This window comes from Phyllobates terribilis, unplaced genomic scaffold (genome assembly GCF_046119375.1).
Source record: "Phyllobates terribilis strain yellow unplaced genomic scaffold, ASM4611937v1 Scaffold_8__6_contigs__length_399053987, whole genome shotgun sequence".
In the NCBI taxonomy this organism is placed as follows: domain Eukaryota; kingdom Metazoa; phylum Chordata; class Amphibia; order Anura; family Dendrobatidae; genus Phyllobates; species Phyllobates terribilis.
In genome coordinates, this window is record NW_027362768.1 from 219042701 (window position 1) to 219066133 (window position 23433).

The window sequence follows — 23433 nt, forward strand, 5'->3', positions numbered from 1 at the left end:
AGGACAACTAGGGTTAGCGTCAGGACAAATAGGGTTAGCGCCAGGACAACTAGGGTTAGCGCCAGGACAACTAGGGTTAGCGTCAGGACAACTAGGGTTAGCGTCAGAACAACTAGGGTTAGCGTCAGGACAACTAGGGTTAGCGTCAGGACAACTAGGGTTAGCGTCAGGACAACTAGGGTTAGAGTCAGGACAACTAGGGTTAGCGTCAGGACAAGTAGGGTTAGCGTCAGGACAACTAGGGTTAGCGTCAGGACAAGTAGGGTTAGCGTCAGGACAACTAGGGTTAGCGTCAGGACAACTAGGGTTAGCGTCAGGACAACTAGGGTTAGCGTCACGACAACTAGGGTTAGCGTCAGGACAACTAGGGTTAGCGTCAGGACAACTAGGGTTAGCGTCAGGACAACTAGGGTTAGCTTCACGAGAACTAGGGTTAGCGTCAGGACAACTAGTGTTAGCGTCAGGACAACTAGGGTTAGCATCAGGACAACTAGGGTTAGCGTCAGGACAACTAGGTTTAGCATCAGGACAACTAGGGTTAGCGTCAGGACAACTAGGGTTAGCGTCAGGACAACTAGGAATAGCGTCAGGACAACTAGGGTTAGCGTCAGGACAACTAGGGTTAGCGTCACGACAACTAGGGTTAGCGTCAGGACAACTAGGGTTAGCGTCACGACAACTAGGGTTAGCGTCAGGACAACTAGGGTTAGCGTCACGACAACTAGGGTTAGCGTCAGGACAACTAGGGTTAGCGTCAGGACAACTAGGGTTAGCGTCACGACAACTAGGGTTAGCGTCAGGACAACTAGGGTTAGCGTCAGGACAACTAGGGTTAGCGTCACGACAACTAGGGTTAGCGTCAGGACAACTAGGGTTAGCGTCACGACAACTAGGGTTAGCGTCAGGACAACTAGGGTTAGCGTCACGACAACTAGGGTTAGCGTTAGGACAACTAGGGTTAGCGTCAGGACAACTAGGGTTAGCGTCAGGACAACTAGGTTTAGCGTCAGGACAAGTAGGGTTAGCGTCAGGACAACTAGGGATAGCGTCAGGACAACTAGGGTTAGCGTCAGGACAACTAGGGTTAGCGTCACGACAACTAGGGTTAGCGTCAGGACAACTAGGGTTAGCGTCACGACAACTAGGGTTAGCGTCAGGACAACTAGGGTTAGCGTCACGACAACTAGGGTTAGCGTCAGGACAACTAGGGTTAGCGTCAGGACAACTAGGGTTAGCGTCACGACAACTAGGGTTAGCGTCAGGACAACTAGGGTTAGCGTCAGGACAACTAGGGTTAGCGTCACGACAACTAGGGTTAGCGTCAGGACAACTAGGGTTAGCGTCACGACAACTAGGGTTAGCGTCAGGACAACTAGGGTTAGCGTCACGACAACTAGGGTTAGCGTTAGGACAACTAGGGTTAGCGTCAGGACAACTAGGGTTAGCGTCAGGACAACTAGGTTTAGCGTCAGGACAAGTAGGGTTAGCGTCAGGACAACTAGGGATAGCGTCAGGACAACTAGGGTTAGCGTCAGGACAACTAGGGTTAGCGTCAGGACAACTAGGGTTAGCGTCAGGACAACTAGGGTTAGAGTCAGGACAACTAGGGTTAGCGTCAGGACAAGTAGGGTTAGCGTCAGGACAACTAGGGTTAGCGTCAGGACAAGTAGGGTTAGCATCAGGACAACTAGGGTTAGCGTCAGGACAACTAGGGTTAGCGTCAGGACAACTAGGGTTAGCGTCACAACTAGGGTTAGCGTCAGGACAACTAGGGTTAGCGTCACGACAACTTGGGTTAGCGTCAGGACAACTAGGGATAGCGTCAGGACAACTAGGGTTAGCATCAGGACAACTAGGGTTAGCGTCACGACAACTAGGGTTAGCGTCAGGACAACTAGGGTTAGCGTCACGACAACTAGGGTTAGCGTCAGGACAACTAGGGTTAGCGTCAGGACAACTAGGGTTAGCGTCAGGACAACTAGGGTTAGCGTCACGACAACTAGGGTTAGCGTCAGGACACCTAGGGTTAGCGTCACGACAACTAGGGTTAGCGTCAGGACAACTAGGGTTAGCGTCAGGACAACTAGGGTTAGCGTCAGGACAAATAGGGTTAGCGTCAGGACAACTAGGGTTGGCGTCAGGACAACTAGGGTTAGCGTCACGACAACTAGGGTTAGCGTCAGGACAACTAGGGTTAGCGTCAGGACAACTAGGGTTAGCATCAGGACAAGTAGGGTAAGCGTCAGGACAACTAGGGTTAGCGTCACGACAACTAGGGTTAGCGTCAGGACAACTAGGGTTAGCATCAGGACAACTAGGGTTAGCGTCACAACTAGGGTTAGCGTCAGGACAACTAGGGTTAGCGTCACGACAACTAGGGTTAGCGTCAGGACAACTAGGGTTAGCGTCAGGACAACTAGGGTTAGCGTCAGGACAACTAGGGTTAGCGTCACGACAACTGGGGTTAGCGTCAGGACAACTAGGGTTAGCGTCACGACAACTAGGGTTAGCGTCAGGACAACTAGGGTTAGCGTCACGACAACTAAGGTTAGCGTCAGGACAACTAGGGTTAGCGTCAGGACAACTAGGTTTAGCGTCAGGACAACTAGGGTTAGCGTCAGGACAACTAGGGTTAGCGTCAGGACAACTAGGGTTAGCGTCAGGACAACTAGGGTTAGAGTCAGGACAACTAGGGTTAGCGTCAGGACAAGTAGGGTTAGCGTCAGGACAACTAGGGTTAGCGTCAGGACAAGTAGGGTTAGCGTCAGGACAACTAGGGTTAGCGTCAGGACAACTAGGGTTAGCGTCAGGACAACTAGGGTTAGCGTCACAACTAGGGTTAGCGTCAGGACAACTAGGGTTAGCGTCACGACAACTAGGGTTAGCGTCAGGACAACTAGGGATAGCGTCAGGACAACTAGGGTTAGCATCAGGACAACTAGGGTTAGCGTCACGACAACTAGGGTTAGCGTCAGGACAACTAGGGTTAGCGTCACGACAACTAGGGTTAGCGTCAGGACAACTAGGGTTAGCGTCAGGACAACTAGGGTTAGCGTCAGGACAACTAGGGTTAGCGTCACGACAACTAGGGTTAGCGTCAGGACACCTAGGGTTAGCGTCACGACAACTAGGGTTAGCGTCAGGACAACTAGGGTTAGCGTCAGGACAACTAGGGTTAGCGTCAGGACAAATAGGGTTAGCGTCAGGACAACTAGGGTTGGCGTCAGGACAACTAGGGTTAGCGTCACGACAACTAGGGTTAGCGTCAGGACAACTAGGGTTAGCGTCAAGACAACTAGGGTTAGCATCAGGACAAGTAGGGTAAGCGTCAGGACAACTAGGGTTAGCGTCACGACAACTAGGGTTAGCGTCAGGACAACTAGGGTTAGCATCAGGACAACTAGGGTTAGCGTCAGGACAACTAGGGTTAGCGTCACAACTAGGGTTAGCGTCAGGACAACTAGGGTTAGCGTCACGACAACTAGGGTTAGCGTCAGAACAACTAGGGTTAGCGTCAGGACAACTAGGGTTAGCGTCAGGACAACTAGGGTTAGCGTCACGACAACTAGGGTTAGCGTCAGGACAACTAGGGTTAGCGTCAGGACAACTAGGGTTAGCGTCACAACTAGGGTTAGCGTCAGGACAACTAGGGTTAGCGTCACGACAACTAGGGTTAGCGTCAGGACAACTAGGGTTAGCGTCAGGACAACTAGGGTTAGCGTCAGGACAACTAGGGTTAGCGTCACGACAACTAGGGTTAGCGTCAGGACAACTAGGGTTAGCGTCACGACAACTAGGGTTAGCGTCAGGACAACTAGGGTTAGCGTCAGGACAACTAGGGTTAGCGTCAGGACAACTAGGGTTAGCGTCACGACAACTAGGGTTAGCGTCAGGACACCTAGGGTTAGCGTCACGACAACTAGGGTTAGCGTCAGGACAACTAGGGTTAGCGTCAGGACAACTAGGGTTAGCGTCAGGACAAATAGGGTTAGCGTCAGGACAACTAGGGTTGGCGTCAGGACAACTAGGGTTAGCGTCACGACAACTAGGGTTAGCGTCAGGACAACTAGGGTTAGCGTCAAGACAACTAGGGTTAGCATCAGGACAAGTAGGGTAAGCGTCAGGACAACTAGGGTTAGCGTCACGACAACTAGGGTTAGCGTCAGGACAACTAGGGTTAGCATCAGGACAACTAGGGTTAGCGTCAGGACAACTAGGGTTAGCGTCACAACTAGGGTTAGCGTCAGGACAACTAGGGTTAGCGTCACGACAACTAGGGTTAGCGTCAGGACAACTAGGGTTAGCGTCAGGACAACTAGGGTTAGCGTCAGGACAACTAGGGTTAGCGTCACGACAACTGGGGTTAGCGTCAGGACAACTAGGGTTAGCGTCACGACAACTAGGGTTAGCGTCAGGACAACTAGGGTTAGCGTCACGACAACTAAGGTTAGCGTCAGGACAACTAGGGTTAGCGTCAGGACAACTAGGGTTAGCGTCACGACAACTAGGGTTAGCGTGAGGACAACTAGGGTTAGCGTCAGGACAACTAGGGTTAGAGTCACGACAACTAGGGTTAGCGTCAGGACAACTAGGGTTAGCGTCACGACAACTAGGGTTAGCATCAGGACAACTAGGGTTAGCGCCAGGACAACTAGGGTTAGCACCAGGACAACTAAGGTTAGCGCCAGGACAACTAGGGTTAGCGCCAGGACAACTAGTGTTAGCGCCAGGACAACTAGGGTTAGCGCCAGGACAACTAGGGTTAGCACCAGGACAACTAGGGTTAGCGTCAGGACAAATAGGGTTAGCGCCAGGACAACTAGGGTTAGCGCCAGGACAACTAGGGTTAGCGTCAGGACAACTAGGGTTAGCGTCAGAACAACTAGGGTTAGCGTCAGGACAACTAGGGTTAGCGTCAGGACAACTAGGGTTAGCGTCAGGACAACTAGGGTTAGAGTCAGGACAACTAGGGTTAGCGTCAGGACAAGTAGGGTTAGCGTCAGGACAACTAGGGTTAGCGTCAGGACAAGTAGGGTTAGCGTCAGGACAACTAGGGTTAGCGTCAGGACAACTAGGGTTAGCGTCAGGACAACTAGGGTTAGCGTCACGACAACTAGGGTTAGCGTCAGGACAACTAGGGTTAGCGTCAGGACAACTAGGGTTAGCGTCAGGACAACTAGGGTTAGCTTCACGAGAACTAGGGTTAGCGTCAGGACAACTAGGGTTAGCGTCAGGACAACTAGGGTTAGCATCAGGACAACTAGGGTTAGCGTCAGGACAACTAGGTTTAGCATCAGGACAACTAGGTTTAGCATCAGGACAACTAGGGTTAGCGTCAGGACAACTAGGGTTAGCGTCAGGACAACTAGGAATAGCGTCAGGACAACTAGGGTTAGCGTCAGGACAACTAGGGTTAGCGTCACGACAACTAGGGTTAGCGTCAGGACAACTAGGGTTAGCGTCACGACAACTAGGGTTAGCGTCAGGACAACTAGGGTTAGCGTCACGACAACTAGGGTTAGCGTCAGGACAACTAGGGTTAGCGTCAGGACAACTAGGGTTAGCGTCACGACAACTAGGGTTAGCGTCAGGACAACTAGGGTTAGCGTCAGGACAACTAGGGTTAGCGTCACGACAACTAGGGTTAGCGTCAGGACAACTAGGGTTAGCGTCACGACAACTAGGGTTAGCGTCAGGACAACTAGGGTTAGCGTCACGACAACTAGGGTTAGCGTCACGACAACTAGGGTTAGCGTTAGGACAACTAGGGTTAGCGTCAGGACAACTAGGGTTAGCGTCAGGACAACTAGGTTTAGCGTCAGGACAAGTAGGGTTAGCGTCAGGACAACTAGGGATAGCGTCAGGACAACTAGGGTTAGCGTCAGGACAACTAGGGTTAGCGTCAGGACAACTAGGGTTAGAGTCAGGACAACTAGGGTTAGCGTCAGGACAAGTAGGGTTAGCGTCAGGACAACTAGGGTTAGCGTCAGGACAAGTAGGGTTAGCATCAGGACAACTAGGGTTAGCGTCAGGACAACTAGGGTTAGCGTCAGGACAACTAGGGTTAGCGTCACAACTAGGGTTAGCGTCAGGACAACTAGGGTTAGCGTCACGACAACTTGGGTTAGCGTCAGGACAACTAGGGATAGCGTCAGGACAACTAGGGTTAGCATCAGGACAACTAGGGTTAGCGTCACGACAACTAGGGTTAGCGTCAGGACAACTAGGGTTAGCGTCACGACAACTAGGGTTAGCGTCAGGACAACTAGGGTTAGCGTCAGGACAACTAGGGTTAGCGTCAGGACAACTAGGGTTAGCGTCACGACAACTAGGGTTAGCGTCAGGACACCTAGGGTTAGCGTCACGACAACTAGGGTTAGCGTTAGGACAACTAGGGTTAGCGTCAGGACAACTAGGGTTAGCGTCAGGACAAATAGGGTTAGCGTCAGGACAACTAGGGTTGGCGTCAGGACAACTAGGGTTAGCGTCACGACAACTAGGGTTAGCGTCAGGACAACTAGGGTTAGCGTCAGGACAACTAGGGTTAGCATCAGGACAAGTAGGGTAAGCGTCAGGACAACTAGGGTTAGCGTCACGACAACTAGGGTTAGCGTCAGGACAACTAGGGTTAGCATCAGGACAACTAGGGTTAGCGTCACAACTAGGGTTAGCGTCAGGACAACTAGGGTTAGCGTCACGACAACTAGGGTTAGCGTCAGGACAACTAGGGTTAGCGTCAGGACAACTAGGGTTAGCGTCAGGACAACTAGGGTTAGCGTCACGACAACTGGGGTTAGCGTCAGGACAACTAGGGTTAGCGTCACGACAACTAGGGTTAGCGTCAGGACAACTAGGGTTAGCGTCACGACAACTAAGGTTAGCGTCAGGACAACTAGGGTTAGCGTCAGGACAACTAGGTTTAGCGTCAGGACAACTAGGGTTAGCGTCAGGACAACTAGGGTTAGCGTCAGGACAACTAGGGTTAGAGTCAGGACAACTAGGGTTAGCGTCAGGACAAGTAGGGTTAGCGTCAGGACAACTAGGGTTAGCGTCAGGACAAGTAGGGTTAGCGTCAGGACAGCTAGGGTTAGCGTCAGGACAACTAGGGTTAGCGTCAGGACAACTAGGGTTAGCGTCACAACTAGGGTTAGCGTCAGGACAACTAGGGTTAGCGTCACGACAACTAGGGTTAGCGTCAGGACAACTAGGGATAGCGTCAGGACAACTAGGGTTAGCATCAGGACAACTAGGGTTAGCGTCACGACAACTAGGGTTAGCGTCAGGACAACTAGGGTTAGCGTCACGACAACTAGGGTTAGCGTCAGGACAACTAGGGTTAGCGTCAGGACAACTAGGGTTAGCGTCAGGACAACTAGGGTTAGCGTCACGACAACTAGGGTTAGCGTCAGGACACCTAGGGTTAGCGTCACGACAACTAGGGTTAGCGTCAGGACAACTAGGGTTAGCGTCAGGACAACTAGGGTTAGCGTCAGGACAAATAGGGTTAGCGTCAGGACAACTAGGGTTGGCGTCAGGACAACTAGGGTTAGCGTCACGACAACTAGGGTTAGCGTCAGGACAACTAGGGTTAGCGTCAAGACAACTAGGGTTAGCATCAGGACAAGTAGGGTAAGCGTCAGGACAACTAGGGTTAGCGTCACGACAACTAGGGTTAGCGTCAGGACAACTAGGGTTAGCATCAGGACAACTAGGGTTAGCGTCAGGACAACTAGGGTTAGCGTCACAACTAGGGTTAGCGTCAGGACAACTAGGGTTAGCGTCAGGACAACTAGGGTTAGCGTCAGGACAACTAGGGTTAGCGTCAGGACAACTAGGGTTAGCGTCAGGACAACTAGGGTTAGCGTCAGGACAACTAGGGTTAGCGTCACGACAACTAAGGTTAGCATCAGGACAACTAGGGTTAGCGTCAGGACAACTAGGGTTAGCGTCACGACAACTAGGGTTAGCGTGAGGACAACTAGGGTTAGCGTCAGGACAACTAGGGTTAGCGTCACGACAACTAGGGTTAGCGTCAGGACAACTAGGGTTAGCGTCACGACAACTAGGGTTAGCATCAGGACAACTAGGGTTAGCGCCAGGACAACTAGGGTTAGCACCAGGACAACTAAGGTTAGCGCCAGGACAACTAGGGTTAGCGCCAGGACAACTAGTGTTAGCGCCAGGACAACTAGGGTTAGCGCCAGGACAACTAGGGTTAGCACCAGGACAACTAGGGTTAGCGTCAGGACAAATAGGGTTAGCGCCAGGACAACTAGGGTTAGCGCCAGGACAACTAGGGTTAGCGTCAGGACAACTAGGGTTAGCGTCAGAACAACTAGGGTTAGCGTCAGGACAACTAGGGTTAGCGTCAGGACAACTAGGGTTAGCGTCAGGACAACTAGGGTTAGAGTCAGGACAACTAGGGTTAGCGTCAGGACAAGTAGGGTTAGCGTCAGGACAACTAGGGTTAGCGTCAGGACAAGTAGGGTTAGCGTCAGGACAACTAGGGTTAGCGTCAGGACAACTAGGGTTAGCGTCAGGACAACTAGGGTTAGCGTCACGACAACTAGGGTTAGCGTCAGGACAACTAGGGTTAGCGTCAGGACAACTAGGGTTAGCGTCAGGACAACTAGGGTTAGCTTCACGAGAACTAGGGTTAGCGTCAGGACAACTAGGGTTAGCGTCAGGACAACTAGGGTTAGCATCAGGACAACTAGGGTTAGCGTCAGGACAACTAGGTTTAGCATCAGGACAACTAGGGTTAGCGTCAGGACAACTAGGGTTAGCGTCAGGACAACTAGGGTTAGCGTCAGGACAACTAGGGTTAGCGTCAGGACAACTAGGGTTAGCGTCAGGACAACTAGGGTTAGCGTCAGGACAACTAGGGTTAGCGTCAGGACAACTAGTGTTAGCGTCACGACAACTAGGGTTAGCGTCAGGACAACTAGGGTTAGCGTCAGGACAACTAGGGTTAGCGTCAGGACAACTAGGGTTAGCGTCACGACAACTGGGGTTAGCGTCAGGACAACTAGGGTTAGCGTCACGACAACTAGGGTTAGCGTCAGGACAACTAGGGTTAGCGTCACGACAACTAAGGTTAGCGTCAGGACAACTAGGGTTAGCGTCAGGACAACTAGGGTTAGCGTCACGACAACTAGGGTTAGCGTGAGGACAACTAGGGTTAGCGTCAGGACAACTAGGGTTAGCGTCACGACAACTAGGGTTAGCGTCAGGACAACTAGGGTTAGCGTCACGACAACTAGGGTTAGCATCAGGACAACTAGGGTTAGCGCCAGGACAACTAGGGTTAGCACCAGGACAACTAAGGTTAGCGCCAGGACAACTAGGGTTAGCGCCAGGACAACTAGGGTTAGCGCCAGGACAACTAGGGTTAACGCCAGGACAACTAGGGTTAGCGCCAGGACAACTAGGGTTAGCACCAGGACAACTAGGGTTAGCGTCAGGACAAATAGGGTTAGCGCCAGGACAACTAGGGTTAGCGCCAGGACAACTAGGGTTAGCGTCAGGACAACTAGGGTTAGCGTCAGGACAACTAGGGTTAGCGTCAGAACAACTAGGGTTAGCGTCAGGACAACTAGGGTTAGAGTCAGGACAACTAGGGTTAGCGTCAGGACAAGTAGGGTTAGCGTCAGGACAACTAGGGTTAGCGTCAGGACAAGTAGGGTTAGCGTCAGGACAACTAGGGGTAGCGTCAGGACAACTAGGGTTAGCGTCAGGACAACTAGGGTTAGCGTCACGACAACTAGGGTTAGCGTCAGGACAACTAGGGTTAGCGTCAGGGCAACTAGGGTTAGCATCAGGACAACTAGGGTTAGCTTCACGAGAACTAGGGTTAGCGTCAGGACAACTAGGGTCAGCGTCAGGACAACTAGGGTTAGCATCAGGACAACTAGGGTTAGCGTCAGGACAACTAGGTTTAGCATCAGGACAACTAGGGTTAGCGTCAGGACAACTAGGGTTAGCGTCAGGACAACTAGGGTTAGCGTCAGGACAACTAGGGTTAGCATCAGGACAACTAGGGTTAGCGTCAGGACAACTAGGGTTAGCGTCACAACAACTAGGGTTAGCGTCAGGACAACTAGGGTTAGCGTCAGGACAACTAGGGTTAGCGTCAGGACAACTAGGGTTAGCGTCAGGACAACTAGTGTTAGCGTCGGGACAACTAGGGTTAGCGTCAGGACAACTAGGGTTAGCGTCAGGACAACTAGGGTTAGCGTCAGGACAACTAGAGTTAGCGTCACAACATCTAGGGTTAGCGTCAGGACAACTAGGGTTAGCGTCACGACAACTAGGGTTAGCGTCAGGACAATTAGGGTTAGCGTCAGGACAACTAGGGTTAGCGTCAGGACAACTAGGGTTAGCGTCAGGACAACTAGGGTTAGCGTCAGAACAACTAGGGTTAGCGTCACGACAACTAGGGTTAGCGTCACGACAACTAGGGTTAGCGTCACGACAACTAGGGTTAGCGTCAGGACAACTAGGGTTAGCGTCAGGACAACTAGGGTTAGCGTCACGACAACTAAGGTTAGCGTCAGGACAACTAGGGTTAGCGTCAGGACAACTAGGGTTAGCGTCACGACAACTAGGGTTAGCGTGAGGACAACTAGGGTTAGCGTCAGGACAACTAGGGTTAGCGTCACGACAACTAGGGTTAGCGTCAGGACAACTAGGGTTAGCGTCACGACAACTAGGGTTAGCATCAGGACAACTAGGGTTAGCGCCAGGACAACTAGGGTTAGCACCAGGACAACTAAGGTTAGCGCCAGGACAACTAGGGTTAGCGCCAGGACAACTAGGGTTAGCGCCAGGACAACTAGGGTTAACGCCAGGACAACTAGGGTTAGCGCCAGGACAACTAGGGTTAGCACCAGGACAACTAGGGTTAGCGTCAGGACAAATAGGGTTAGCGCCAGGACAACTAGGGTTAGCGCCAGGACAACTAGGGTTAGCGTCAGGACAACTAGGGTTAGCGTCAGAACAACTAGGGTTAGCGTCAGGACAACTAGGGTTAGCGTCAGGACAACTAGGGTTAGAGTCAGGACAACTAGGGTTAGCGTCAGGACAAGTAGGGTTAGCGTCAGGACAACTAGGGTTAGCGTCAGGACAAGTAGGGTTAGCGTCAGGACAACTAGGGTTAGCGCCAGGACAACTAGGGTTAGCGTCAGGACAACTAGGGTTAGCGTCAGGACAACTAGGGTTAGCGTCAGAACAACTAGGGTTAGCGTCAGGACAACTAGGGTTAGCGTCAGGACAACTAGGGTTAGAGTCAGGACAACTAGGGTTAGCGTCAGGACAAGTAGGGTTAGCGTCAGGACAACTAGGGTTAGCGTCAGGACAAGTAGGGTTAGCGTCAGGACAACTAGGGTTAGCGTCAGGACAACTAGGGTTAGCGTCAGGACAACTAGGGTTAGCGTCACGACAACTAGGGTTAGCGTCAGGACAACTAGGGTTAGCGTCAGGACAACTAGGGTTAGCATCAGGACAACTAGGGTTAGCTTCACGAGAACTAGGGTTAGCGTCAGGACAACTAGGGTCAGCGTCAGGACAACTAGGGTTAGCATCAGGACAACTAGGGTTAGCGTCAGGACAACTAGGTTTAGCATCCGGACAACTAGGGTTAGCGTCAGGACAACTAGGGTTAGCGTCAGGACAACTAGGGTTAGCGTCAGGACAACTAGGGTTAGCGTCAGGACAACTAGGGTTAGCGTCAGGACAACTAGGGTTAGCGTCACAACAACTAGGGTTAGCGTCAGGACAACTAGGGTTAGCGTCAGGACAACTAGGGTTAGCGTCAGGACAACTAGGGTTAGCGTCAGGACAACTAGTGTTAGCGTCGGGACAACTAGGGTTAGCGTCAGGACAACTAGGGTTAGCGTCAGGACAACTAGGGTTAGCGTCAGGACAACTAGAGTTAGCGTCACAACATCTAGGGTTAGCGTCAGGACAACTAGGGTTAGCGTCACGACAACTAGGGTTAGCGTCAGGACAACTAGGGTTAGCGTCAGGACAACTAGGGTTAGCGTCAGGACAACTAGGGTTAGCGTCAGGACAACTAGGGTTAGCGTCAGAACAACTAGGGTTAGCGTCACGACAACTAGGGTTAGCGTCACGACAACTAGGGTTAGCGTCACGACAACTAGGGTTAGCGTCAGGACAACTAGGGTTAGCGTCAGGACAACTAGGGTTAGCGTCAGGACAACTAGGGTTAGCGTCAGGACAACTAGGGTTAGCTTCACGACAACTAGGGTTAGCGTCAGGACAACTAGGGTTAGCATCAGGACAACTAGGGTTAGCGTCAGGACAACTAGGTTTAGCATCAGGACAACTAGGGTTAGCGTCAGGACAACTAGGGTTAGCGTCAGGACAACTAGGTTTAGCATCAGGACAACTAGGGTTAGCGTCAGGACAACTAGGGTTAGCGTCAGGACAACTAGGGTTAGCGTCAGGACAACTAGGGTTAGCGTCAGGACAACTAGGGTTAGCTTCAGGACAACTAGGGTTAGCGTCAGGACAACTAGGGTTAGCGTCAAGACAACTAGGGTTAGCGTCAGGACAACTAGGTTTAGCATCAGGACAACTAGGGTTAGCGTCAGGACAACTAGGGTTAGCGTCACGACAACTAGGGTTAGCGTCACGACAACTAGGGTTAGCGTCAGGACAACTAGGGTTAGCGTCAGGACAACTAGGGTTAGCGTCAGGACAACTAGGGTTAGCGTCAGGACAACTAGGGTTAGCGTCACGACAACTAGGGTTAGCGTCAGGACAACTAGGGTTAGCGTCACGACAACTAGGGTTAGCGTCAGGACAACTAGGGTTAGCGTCAGGACAACTAGGGTTAGCATCACGACAACTAGGGTTAGCGTCAGGACAACTAGGGTTAGCGTCAGGACAACTAGGGTTAGCGTCAGGACAACTAGGGTTAGCGTCACGACAACTAGGGTTAGCGTCAGGACACCTAGGGTTAGCGTCACGACAACTAGGGTTAGCGTCAGGACAACTAGGGTTAGCGTCAGTACAACTAGGGTTAGCGTCAGGACAACTAGGGTTAGCGTCAGGACAACTAGAGTTGGCGTCAGGACAACTAGGGTTAGCGTCACGACAACTAGGGTTAGCGTCAGGACAACTAGGGTTAGCATCAGGACAACTAGGGTTAGCGTCAGGACAAGTAGGGTAAGCGTCAGGACAACTAGGGTTAGCGTCACGACAACTAGGGTTAGCGTCAGGACAACTAGGGTTAGCGTCAGGACAACTAGGGTTAGCGTCAGGACAACTAGGGTTAGCGTCACAACTAGGGTTAGCGTCAGGACAACTAGGGTTAGCGTCACGACAACTAGGGTTAGCGTCAGGACAACTAGGGTTAGCGTCAGGACAACTAGGATTAGCGTCACGACAACTGGGGTTAGCGTCAGGACAACTAGGGTTAGCGTCACGACAACTAGGGTTAGCGTCAGGACAACTAGGGTTAGCGTCACGACAACTAAGGTTAGCGTCAGGACAACTAGGGTTAGCGTCAGGACAACTAGGGTTAGCGTCACGACAACTAGGGTTAGCGTGAGGACAACTAGGGTTAGCGTCAGGACAACTAGGGTTAGCGTCACGACAACTAGGGTTAGCGTCAGGACAACTAGGGTTAGCGTCACGACAACTAGGGTTAGCGTCAGGAGAACTAGGGTTAGCGCCAGGACAACTAGGGTTAGCGCCAGGACAACTAAGGTTAGCGCCAGGACAACTAGGGTTAGCGCCAGGACAACTAGGGTTAGCGCCAGGACAACTAGGGTTAGCGCCAGGACAACAAGGGTTAGCGCCAGGACAACTAGGGTTAGCACCAGGACAACTAGGGTTAGCGTCAGGACAACAAGGGTTAGCGCCAGGACAACTAGGGTTAGCGCCAGGACAACTAGTGTTAGCGTCAGGACAACTAGGGTTAGCGTCAGGACAACTAGGGTTAGCGTCAGAACAACTAGGGTTAGCGTCAGGACAACTAGGGTTAGCGTCAGGACAACTAGGGTTAGAGTCAGGACAACTAGGGTTAGCGTCAGGACAAGTAGGGTTAGCGTCAGGACAACTAGGGTTAGCGTCAGGACAAGTAGGGTTAGCGTCAGGACAACTAGGGTTAGCGTCAGGACAACTAGGGTTAGCGTCAGGACAACTAGGGTTAGCGTCACAACTAGGGTTAGCGTCAGGACAACTAGGGTTAGCGTCACGACAACTAGGGTTAGCGTCAGGACAACTAGGGTTAGCGTCAGGACAACTAGGGTTAGCGTCAGGACAACTAGGGTTAGCGTCACGACAACTAGGGTTAGCGTCACGACAACTAGGGTTAGCGTCAGGACAACTAGGGTTAGCGCCAGGACAACTAGGGTTAGCGCCAGGACAACTAAGGTTAGCGCCAGGACAACTAGGGTTAGCGCCAGGACAACTAGGGTTAGCGCCAGGACAACTAGGGTTAGCGCCAGGACAACTAGGGTTAGCGCCAGGACAACTAGGGTTAGCACCAGGACAACTAGGGTTAGCGTCAGGACAACTAGGGTTAGCGCCAGGACAACTAGGGTTAGCTCCAGGACAACTAGTGTTAGCGTCAGGACAACTAGGGTTAGCGTCAGGACAACTAGGGTTAGCGTCAGAACAACTAGGGTTAGCGTCAGGACAACTAGGGTTAGCGTCAGGACAACTAGGGTTAGAGTCAGGACAACTAGGGTTAGCGTCAGGACAAGTAGGGTTAGCGTCAGGACAACTAGGGTTAGCGTCAGGACAAGTAGGGTTAGCGTCAGGACAACTAGGGTTAGCGTCAGGACAACTAGGGTTAGCGTCAGGACAACTAGGGTTAGCGTCACAACTAGGGTTAGCGTCAGGACAACTAGGGTTAGCGTCACGACAACTAGGGTTAGCGTCAGGACAACTAGGGTTAGCGTCACAACTAGGGTTAGCGTCAGGACAACTAGGGTTAGCGTCACGACAACTAGGGTTAGCGTCAGGACAACTAGGAATAGCGTCAGGACAACTAGGGTTAGCGTCAGGACAACTAGGGTTAGCGTCACGACAACTAGGGTTAGCGTCAGGACAACTAGTGTTAGCGTCACGACAACTAGGGTTAGCGTCAGGACAACTAGGGTTAGCGTCACGACAACTAGGGTTAGCGTCAGGACAACTAGGGTTAGCATCAGGACAACTAGGGTTAGCGTCACGACAACTAGGGTTAGCGTCAGGACAACTAGGGTTAGCGTCAGGACAACTAGGGTTAGCGTCACGACAACTAGGGTTAGCGTCAGGACAACTAGGGTTAGCGTCACGACAACTAGGGTTAGCGTCAGGACAACTAGGGTTAGCGTCACGACAACTAGGGTTAGCGTCACGACAACTAGGGTTAGCGTTAGGACAACTAGGGTTAGCGTCAGGACAACTAGGGTTAGCGTCAGGACAACTAGGTTTAGCGTCAGGACAACTAGGGTTAGCGTCAGGACAACTAGGGATAGCGTCAGGACAACTAGGGTTAGCGTCAGGACAACTAGGGTTAGCGTCAGGACAACTAGGGTTAGCGTCAGGACAACTAGGGTTAGAGTCAGGACAACTAGGGTTAGCGTCAGGACAAGTAGGGTTAGCGTCAGGACAACTAGGGTTAGCGTCAGGACAAGTAGGGTTAGCGTCAGGACAACTAGGGTTAGCGTCAGGACAACTAGGGTTAGCGTCAGGACAACTAGGGTTAGCGTCACAACTAGGGTTAGCGTCAGGACAACTAGGGTTAGCGTCACGACAACTAGGGTTAGCGTCAGGACAACTAGGGATAGCGTCAGGACAACTAGGGTTAGCATCAGGACAACTAGGGTTAGCGTCACGACAACTAGGGTTAGCGTCAGGACAACTAGGGTTAGCGTCACGACAACTAGGGTTAGCGTCAGGACAACTAGGGTTAGCGTCAGGACAACTAGGGTTAGCGTCAGGACAACTAGGGTTAGCGTCACGACAACTAGGGTTAGCGTCAGGACACCTAGGGTTAGCGTCACGACAACTAGGGTTAGCGTCAGGACAACTAGGGTTAGCGTCAGGACAACTAGGGTTAGCGTCAGGACAAATAGGGTTAGCGTCAGGACAACTAGGGTTGGCGTCAGGACAACTAGGGTTAGCGTCACGACAACTAGGGTTAGCGTCAGGACAACTAGGGTTAGCGTCAGGACAACTAGGGTTAGCGTCAGGACAAGTAGGGTAAGCGTCAGGACAACTAGGGTTAGCGTCACGACAACTAGGGTTAGCGTCAGGACAACTAGGGTTAGCATCAGGACAACTAGGGTTAGCGTCAGGACAACTAGGGTTAGCGTCACAACTAGGGTTAGCGTCAGGACAACTAGGGTTAGCGTCACGACAACTAGGGTTAGCGTCACGACAACTAGGGTTAGCGTCAGGACAACTAGGGTTAGCGTCACAACTAGGGTTAGCGTCAGGACAACTGGGGTTAGCGTCAGGACAACTAGGGTTAGCGTCACGACAACTAGGGTTAGCGTCAGGACAACTAGGGTTAGCGTCACGACAACTAAGGTTAGCGTCAGGACAACTAGGGTTAGCGTCAGGACAACTAGGGTTAGCGTCACGACAACTAGGGTTAGCGTGAGGACAACTAGGGTTAGCGTCAGGACAACTAGGGTTAGCGTCACGACAACTAGGGTTAGCGTCAGGACAACTAGGGTTAGCGTCACGACAACTAGGGTTAGCATCAGGACAACTAGGGTTAGCGCCAGGACAACTAGGGTTAGCACCAGGACAACTAAGGTTAGCGCCAGGACAACTAGGGTTAGCGCCAGGACAACTAGTGTTAGCGCCAGGACAACTAGGGTTAGCGCCAGGACAACTAGGGTTAGCGCCAGGACAACTAGGGTTAGCACCAGGACAACTAGAGTTAGCGTCAGGACAAATAGGGTTAGCGCCAGGACAACTAGGGTTAGCGCCAGGACAACTAGGGTTAGCGTCAGGACAACTAGGGTTAGCGTCAGAACAACTAGGGTTAGCGTCAGGTCAACTAGGGTTAGCGTCAGGACAACTAGGGTTAGCGTCAGGACAACTAGGGTTAGAGTCAGGACAACTAGGGTTAGCGTCAGAACAAGTAGGATTAGCGTCAGGACAACTAGGGTTAGCGTCAGGACAAGTAGGGTTAGCGTCAGGACAACTAGGGTTAGCGTCAGGACAACTAGGGTTAGCGTCAGGACAACTAGGGTTAGCGTCACGACAACTAGGGTTAGCGTCAGGACAACTAGGGTTAGCGTCAGGACAACTAGGGTTAGCGTCAGGACAACTAGGGTTAGCTTCACGAGAACTAGGGTTAGCGTCAGGACAACTAGGGTTAGCGTCAGGACAACTAGGGTTAGCATCAGGACAACTAGGGTTAGCATCAGGACAACTAGGTTTAGCATCAGGACAACTAGGGTTAGCGTCAGGACAACTAGGGTTAGCGTCAGGACAACTAGGGTTAGCGTCAGGACAACTAGGGTTAGCGTCAGGACAACTAGGGTTAGCGTCAGGACAACTAGGGTTAGCGTCAGGACAACTAGTGTTAGCGTCGGGACAACTAGGGTTAGCGTCAGGACAACTAGGGTTAGCGTCAGGACAACTAGAGTTAGCGTCACAACAACTAGGGTTAGCGTCAGGACAACTAGGGTTAGCGTCACGACAACTAGGGTTAGCGTCAGGACAACTAGGGTTAGCGTCAGGACAACTAGGGTTAGCGTCAGGACAACTAGGGTTAGCGTCAGGACAACTAGGGTTAGCGTCAGAACAACTAGGATTAGCGTCACGACAACTAGGGTTAGCGTCACGACAACTAGGGTTAGCGTCACGACAACTAGGGTTAGCGTCAGGACAACTAGGGTTAGCGTCAGGACAACTAGGGTTAGCTTCACGACAACTAGGGTTAGCGTCAGGACAACTAGGGTTAGCGTCAGGACAACTAGGGTTAGCATCAGGACAACTAGGGTTAGCGTCAGGACAACTAGGTTTAGCATCAGGACAACTAGGGTTAGCGTCAGGACAACTAGGGTTAGCGTCAGGACAACTAGGTTTAGCGTCAGGACAACTAGGGTTAGCGTCAGGACAACTAGGGTTAGCGTCAGGACAACTAGGGTTAGCGTCAGGACAACTAGGGTTAGCGTCAGGACAACTAGGGTTAGCTTCAGGACAACTAGGGTTAGCGTCAGGACAACTAGGGTTAGCGTCAAGACAACTAGGGTTAGCGTCAGGACAACTAGGTTTAGCATCAGGACAACTAGGGTTAGCGTCAGGACAACTAGGGTTAGCGTCACGACAACTAGGGTTAGCGTCACGACAACTAGGGTTAGCGTCAGGACAACTAGGGTTAGCGTCAGGACAACTAGGGTTAGCGTCAGGACAACTAGGGTTAGCGTCACGACAACTAGGGTTAGCGTCAGGACAACTAGGGTTAGCGTCACGACAACTAGGGTTAGCGTCAGGACAACTAGGGTTAGCGTCAGGACAACTAGGGTTAGCATCACGACAACTAGGGTTAGCGTCAGGACAACTAGGGTTAGCGTCAGGACAACTAGGGTTAGCGTCAGGACAACTAGGGTTAGCGTCACGACAACTAGGGTTAGCGTCAGGACACCTAGGGTTAGCGTCACGACAACTAGGGTTAGCGTCAGGACAACTAGGGTTAGCGTCAGGACAACTAGGGTTAGCGTCAGGACAACTAGAGTTGGCGTCAGGACAACTAGGGTTAGCGTCACGACAACTAGGGTTAGCGTCAGGACAACTAGGGTTAGCATCAGGACAACTAGGGTTAGCGTCAGGACAAGTAGGGTAAGCGTCAGGACAACTAGGGTTAGCGTCACGACAACTAGGGTTAGCGTCAGGACAACTAGGGTTAGCGTCAGGACAACTAGGGTTAGCGTCACAACTAGGGTTAGCGTCAGGACAACTAGGGTTAGCGTCACGACAACTAGGGTTAGCGTCAGGACAACTAGGGTTAGCGTCAGGACAACTAGGGTTAGCGTCAGGACAACTAGGGTTAGCGTCACGACAACTGGGGTTAGCGTCAGGACAACTAGGGTTAGCGTCACGACAACTAGGGTTAGCGTCAGGACAACTAGGGTTAGCGTCACGACAACTAAGGTTAGCGTCAGGACAACTAGGGTTAGCGTCAGGACAACTAGGGTTAGCGTCACGACAACTAGGGTTAGCGTGAGGACAACTAGGGTTAGCGTCAGGACAACTAGGGTTAGCGTCACGACAACTAGGGTTAGCGTCAGGACAACTAGGGTTAGCGTCACGACAACTAGGGTTAGCGTCAGGACAACTAGGGTTAGCGCCAGGACAACTAGGGTTAGCGCCAGGACAACTAAGGTTAGCGCCAGGACAACTAGGGTTAGCGCCAGGACAACTAGGGTTAGCGCCAGGACAACTAGGGTTAGCGCCAGGACAACTAGGGTTAGCGCCAGGACAACTAGGGTTAGCACCAGGACAACTAGGGTTAGCGTCAGGACAACTAGGGTTAGCGCCAGGACAACTAGGGTTAGCGCCAGGACAACTAGTGTTAGCGTCAGGACAACTAGGGTTAGCGTCAGGACAACTAGGTTTAGCGTCAGAACAACTAGGGTTAGCGTCAGGACAACTAGGGTTAGCGTCAGGACAACTAGGGTTAGAGTCAGGACAACTAGGGTTAGCGTCAGGACAAGTAGGGTTAGCGTCAGGACAACTAGGGTTAGCGTCAGGACAAGTAGGGTTAGCGTCAGGACAACTAGGAATAGCGTCAGGACAACTAGGGTTAGCGTCAGGACAACTAGGGTTAGCGTCACGACAACTAGGGTTAGCGTCAGGACAACTAGGGTTAGCGTCAGGACAACTAGGGTTAGCGTCAGGACAACTAGGAATAGCGTCAGGACAACTAGGGTTAGCGTCAGGACAACTAGGGTTAGCGTCACGACAACTAGGGTTAGCGTCAGGACAACTAGGGTTAGCGTCACGACAACTAGGGTTAGCGTCAGGACAACTAGGGTTAGCGTCACGACAACTAGGGTTAGCGTCAGGACAACTAGGGTTAGCATCAGTACAACTAGGGTTAGCGTCACGACAACTAGGGTTATCGTCAGGACAACTAGGGTTAGCGTCAGGACAACTAGGGTTAGCGTCACGACAACTAGGGTTAGCGTCAGGACAACTAGGGTTAGCGTCACGACAACTAGGGTTAGCGTCAGGACAACTAGGGTTAGCGTCACGACAACTAGGGTTAGCGTCACGACAACTAGGGTTAGCGTTAGGACAACTAGGGTTAGCGTCAGGACAACTAGGGTTAGCGTCAGGACAACTAGGTTTAGCGTCAGGACAACTAGGGTTAGCGTCAGGACAACTAGGGATAGCGTCAGGACAACTAGGGTTAGCGTCAGGACAACTAGGGTTAGCGTCAGGACAACTAGGGTTAGCGTCAGTACAACTAGGGTTAGAGTCAGGACAACTAGGGTTAGCGTCAGGACAAGTAGGGTTAGCGTCAGGACAACTAGGGTTAGCGTCAGGACAAGTAGGGTTAGCGTCAGGACAACTAGGGTTAGCGTCAGGACAACTAGGGTTAGCGTCAGGACAACTAGGGTTAGCGTCACAACTAGGGTTAGCGTCAGGACAACTAGGGTTAGCGTCACGACAACTAGGGTTAGCGTCAGGACAACTAGGGATAGCATCAGGACAACTAGGGTTAGCGTCACGACAACTAGGGTTAGCGTCAGGACAACTAGGGTTAGCGTCAGGACAACTAGGGTTAGCGTCACAACTAGGGTTAGCGTCAGGACAACTAGGGTTAGCGTCACGACAACTAGGGTTAGCGTCAGGACAACTAGGGATAGCGTCAGGACAACTAGGGTTAGCATCAGGACAACTAGGGTTAGCGTCACGACAACTAGGGTTAGCGTCAGGACAACTAGGGTTAGCGTCACGACAACTAGGGTTAGCGTCAGGACAACTAGGGTTAGCGTCAGGACAACTAGGCTTAGCGTCAGGACAACTAGGGTTAGCGTCACGACAACTAGGGTTAGCGTCAGGACACCTAGGGTTAGCGTCACGACAACTAGGGTTAGCGTCAGGACAACTAGGGTTAGCGTCAGGACAACTAGGGTTAGCGTCAGGACAAATAGGGTTAGCGTCAGGACAACTAGGGTTGGCGTCAGGACAACTAGGGTTAGCGTCACGACAACTAGGGTTAGCGTCAGGACAACTAGGGTTAGCGTCAGGACAACTAGGGTTAGCGTCAGGACAAGTAGGGTAAGCGTCAGGACAACTAGGGTTAGCGTCACGACAACTAGGGTTAGCGTCAGGACAACTAGGGTTAGCATCAGGACAACTAGGGTTAGCGTCAGGACAACTAGGGTTAGCGTCACAACTAGGGTTAGCGTCAGGACAACTAGGGTTAGCGTCACGACAACTAGGGTTAGCGTCAGGACAACTAGGGTTAGCGTCAGGACAACTAGGGTTAGCGTCAGGACAACTAGGGTTAGCGTCACGACAACTGGGGTTAGCGTCAGGACAACTAGGGTTAGCGTCACGACAACTAGGGTTAGCGTCAGGACAACTAGGGTTAGCGTCACGACAACTAAGGTTAGCGTCAGGACAACTAGGGTTAGCGTCAGGACAACTAGGGTTAGCGTCACGACAACTAGGGTTAGCGTGAGGACAACTAGGGTTAGCGTCAGGACAACTAGGGTTAGCGTCACGACAACTAGGGTTAGCGTCAGGACAACTAGGGTTAGCGTCACGACAACTAGGGTTAGCATCAGGACAACTAGGGTTAGCGCCAGGACAACTAGGGTTAGCACCAGGACAACTAAGGTTAGCGCCAGGACAACTAGGGTTAGCGCCAGGACAACTAGTGTTAGCGCCAGGACAACTAGGGTTAGCGCCAGGACAACTAGGGTTAGCGCCAGGACAACTAGGGTTAGCACCAGGACAACTAGAGTTAGCGTCAGGACAAATAGGGTTAGCGCCAGGACAACTAGGGTTAGCGCCAGGACAACTAGGGTTAGCGTCAGGACAACTAGGGTTAGCGTCAGAACACCTAGGGTTAGCGTCAGGTCAACTAGGGTTAGCGTCAGGACAACTAGGGTTAGCGTCAGGACAACTAGGGTTAGAGTCAGGACAACTAGGGTTAGCGTCAGAACAAGTAGGGTTAGCGTCAGGACAACTAGGGTTAGCGTCAGGACAAGTAGGGTTAGCGTCAGGACAACTAGGGTTAGCGTCAGGACAACTAGGGTTAGCGTCAGGACAACTAGGGTTAGCGTCACGACAACTAGGGTTAGCGTCAGGACAACTAGGGTTAGCGTCAGGACAACTAGGGTTAGCGTCAGGACAACTAGGGTTAGCTTCACGAGAACTAGGGTTAGCGTCAGGACAACTAGGGTTAGCGTCAGGACAACTAGGGTTAGCATCAGGACAACTAGGGTTAGCGTCAGGACAACTAGGTTTAGCATCAGGACAACTAGGTTTAGCATCAGGACAACTAGGGTTAGCGTCAGGACAACTAGGGTTAGCGTCAGGACAACTAGGGTTAGCGTCAGGACAACTAGGGTTAGCGTCAGGACAACTAGGGTTAGCGTCAGGACAACTAGGGTTAGCGTCAGGACAACTAGTGTTAGCGTCGGGACAACTAGGGTTAGCGTCAGGACAACTAGGGTTAGCGTCAGGACAACTAGAGTTAGCGTCACAACAACTAGGGTTAGCGTCAGGACAACTAGGGTTAGCGTCACGACAACTAGGGTTAGCGTCAGGACAACTAGGGTTAGCGTCAGGACAACTAGGGTTAGCGTCAGGACAACTAGGGTTAGCGTCAGGACAACTAGGGTTAGCGTCAGAACAACTAGGATTAGCGTCACGACAACTAGGGTTAGCGTCACGACAACTAGGGTTAGCGTCACGACAACTAGGGTTAGCGTCAGGACAACTAGGGTTAGCGTCAGGACAACTAGGGTTAGCTTCACGACAACTAGGGTTAGCGTCAGGACAACTAGGGTTAGCGTCAGGACAACTAGGGTTAGCATCAGGACAACTAGGGTAAGCGTCAGGACAACTAGGTTTAGCATCAGGACAACTAGGGTTAGCGTCAGGACAACTAGGGTTAGCGTCAGGACAACTAGGTTTAGCGTCAGGACAACTAGGGTTAGCGTCAGGACAACTAGGGTTAGCGTCAGGACAACTAGGGTTAGCGTCAGGACAACTAGGGTTAGCGTCAGGACAACTAGGGTTAGCTTCAGGACAACTAGGGTTAGCGTCAGGACAACTAGGGTTAGCGTCAAGACAACTAGGGTTAGCGTCAGGACAACTAGGTTTAGCATCAGGACAACTAGGGTTAGCGTCAGGACAACTAGGGTTAGCGTCACGACAACTAGGGTTAGCGTCACGACAACTAGGGTTAGCGTCAGGACAACTAGGGTTAGC